The sequence below is a fragment of the Vigna unguiculata genome, chromosome 4 (genome assembly GCF_037176805.1).
Source record: "Vigna unguiculata cultivar grain cowpea cultivar isolate G323 ecotype 2 chromosome 4, ASM3717680v1, whole genome shotgun sequence".
Classification (NCBI taxonomy): domain Eukaryota; kingdom Viridiplantae; phylum Streptophyta; class Magnoliopsida; order Fabales; family Fabaceae; genus Vigna; species Vigna unguiculata.
In genome coordinates, this window is record NC_140795.1 from 6,328,846 (window position 1) to 6,331,995 (window position 3,150).

The window sequence follows — 3,150 nt, forward strand, 5'->3', positions numbered from 1 at the left end:
GTGTTAGTTGAGAAACGTATTTGAAATGTTAAATAAACTTAATAAAAATTGGTTAAAAAGACTAAATTTATTATTAAAAGGACTAAATTTATACATTGTAAAAGTTAAGGAACTAAATTGGACTAAATTAAAGAGAGACTAATTCCAATTGTTGAGTAAGATTTAAGGGACAAAAACATATTTAACCTTTTTTTTAACATATATAAATTAAAAATATATATTTTTGTATATTAAAAAATTATAAGTTTGATATAATTGCAAAAGTAAAAATAAATGTACTAACTTCAACTTCGTCAAAACAATATTGGATCAATTATTACATTTGAAATATTATCTGTTTTGAAATCTTAAATCTCTACTACTATTTTATCCTTAAAAATATGTCAATATATATATATATATATATATATATATATATATATATATATATATATATATATATATTTAAATTAGTCTTTACCTAAACTTTTAATCAATATTAGAAAAACAATAAGAAATTAAATGCAATGAAGAAGAAAAGAGGAGTGTGAAGGCTGTGGCATGAACCAATGGACCAATATGTATTTATTTGATTTTTTCAATACTCTTTGTTGGAGATGGCCGATGGAGATAAAAGAGGTGTCGGTGAGCTCGTGGAAATTTCATTGTGCTAGTTTTCAAATAAAAATTAATACTCATTCTTGTTTTACATTTAAAAATTACGGTTTATTTCTATTTCGATTGGTAGTTACTCAATTATTCATTAAATAATTTTTTTACAACAAAATCAAATAAAAATAAATATAATATTATTTAAAATTCAATCTTAAAAGTATATACATATTTTTTTTAATATCAAATAAATTAAAAGTGTGAAACCCCCTTAAATTAAAAATTATCCTCTCTCACTCTCAAAAACTATCAGAAAACACAACTTCCACTCTCCCTCTCGACTTTCAGTTCTCTCCTCCTGATTCTACCAGTCCCTTAATCCCCTCACCAATCCCTTGTGTTTTGTGACCAGATTTTGCAAGATCAAACCCAACTGGACCCTCTGGTGCTTCGTCTATCAGTTCCCTTCCTCCTCGGTAGGTTCCGTTTCTCTATTTTTAGTCCAATTCCATCTAGAACTCACCTGTTCATCCCTGAATTTCAAGTTAATTATGAAATTTCCTCTCCTTTGTGTCTTGGTAATGAAATTCTAGGTTGAATTGAGATCTCTGCCACCTTGGTGCTCTTTCCAAATTCCACCAAGCTCAATCTTAGCAAAAGAGGTAAGGGAAGCTAACCTTCAATCAAATTTCGAGTAGTTAGGTTCCTTGTATGTTAGAATGAGACGATCCTTAGTTTAATTTTCCTTTCTAAACTGTTTATGATGTGTAATTGGATTGTAGTGTGAATTTCGTAACCTTGCATGTGAAGAACAGTGCAGAAAACCTGATAATTTCGCCTAGGCGAGTGGCTCTCGCCTAAGCGAAAGTATCAGGAGGTTGCCTCTGAGTGTTGCGCGAGGTCTCGCCTAGGCGAGCTGGGGTCGCCTGAGCGAAACATCTTCTCATCTAGGCGAACCAGCCTGGCCTGAGTGAGAACTCGCTCTGGCACTCGAGTTGCCCACTGTAAAGGGTCTCGCCCAAGCGAGGGTAGTTCGCCTAAGCGAGACTACTTCCTAGCCTAGGCGAGATTTGCTAGCTTAGGCGAGTTTCACTGCAGGGATATGTTTTCTCCTCTGTTTTAAATGAATGATAGTCCTATGGATTGAGATAAGATGATGCTTGCTTACCGTATGTTGGATGATGATGATGTGTAGTGTATGCATATAATTGTATGATGAAAGTTGGTGAAATGAGAATTGTGAAGGGATGAAGTGAACTAGAATTTCATGGGAATTCCTAGGAAAAGTACTTAGTGTGTGTAAGCATTTAAGGACTCAGTTTTGGTTAGCATCCTGACGCTCCAATAACCCACTAAGACTCATGTAGGGTGTGATGGGTTATGTCGTGAGGAGTAGCAGGAAGTCCTAGTCTATGGACCCGATCAGTCATAGACGCGAAGGGGATTTACCTTGGGAGTGGTTGGGTGATAAGCCCTTGAGCCTAACTCTGCAGAGTTTAGGAACCTTCACAGGTGCAAGCTACCAAGAGATCCAATTTGCTTACATAATCCAGATATTGAGTTAGAGTCGGGTACTTGTGTGTTTGTAATAGTGACTTGATCTGGTTATAATGCGTGTGAAATTGTTTGTTATAATATATATATTTATATATTTTGTGGGATTCCACAACGTTTTATGTGAGTTGTTAGCTTACCCTCCTTGCTTGTCATGTTTTCCTTGAATATCTTCTTTGCGATGACCACCTACTACTTGGTGTGAGCAGAGAAGAATCCAGGTGATGGTACTTCTCCCGCAGACAGGACCTGATCAGTGACTCTTAGTGTTCCTTTGTTTATGGACTCGTTTTTTTTTGTTATATAGAGTATTTTGGAATGTATAAGCTGTACTTTCCTTAAGCTTGCTTCTGATGGTAGTACAAGGTTTGAAACAGATTATTTTTTGGGATGACTGTATTGAACTTTAGTATGCCTTTCCGTCAATCTGCTTCGCTCTATCATGACATGATGTTTTATTTAATAGCTGAAAGTCTATTAAATGGGATGTTACAAAAAGTATTTTAATAATATAAGATAAGAGAAATATATAGATATTTATTTTTACTAGAATAAATTATTCGAATCCATATTTATATCCATATAAATTCATATGAAGTTTAGACAACGTCAATAAGCATAAATTTATTTTTCATCCTTATTTATTACGAAATAAGAATTATATTTCAAGAATATTTTATGAAATTAAAATAAATACAACTACATCTATTATTTTAAAATTATTAATATTCTATTTTTTATAATTCTATAATAAAGAAAATTCAGATTGAAACTATAAAATATTGATTTTTATTATAATTTTTATCATGAAAGTAAGTTCTCTAATTTTAATTAAAACTGTTGTAATATGAAGAGCTTAATCAATTTAAATATAATAACAAAACAAAAGAAAAATTATTATTTAACATTAAGATCATGCTATTTTCACATTTAATAATTTTTTATATCCACTTTATATTTATTATTTTAGTTTTTAATTTTTTTCTTTATAAATACGAAAGTTTA

The 3,150-nt window shown here is 31.6% G+C and overlaps 1 long non-coding RNA gene across 1 annotated transcript; it reads left to right on the forward strand.

The window, feature by feature from the left end:
* The first annotated feature begins 909 nt into the window (after nucleotides 1-909).
* On the forward strand, nucleotides 910-2,574 carry LOC146886690 (uncharacterized). Its single transcript, XR_014994279.1, has 3 exons — nucleotides 910-1,067; nucleotides 1,185-1,253; nucleotides 2,355-2,574. It is a non-coding gene; the product is annotated as an uncharacterized LOC146886690 (long non-coding RNA).
* The last annotated feature ends 576 nt before the right edge of the window (nucleotides 2,575-3,150 follow it).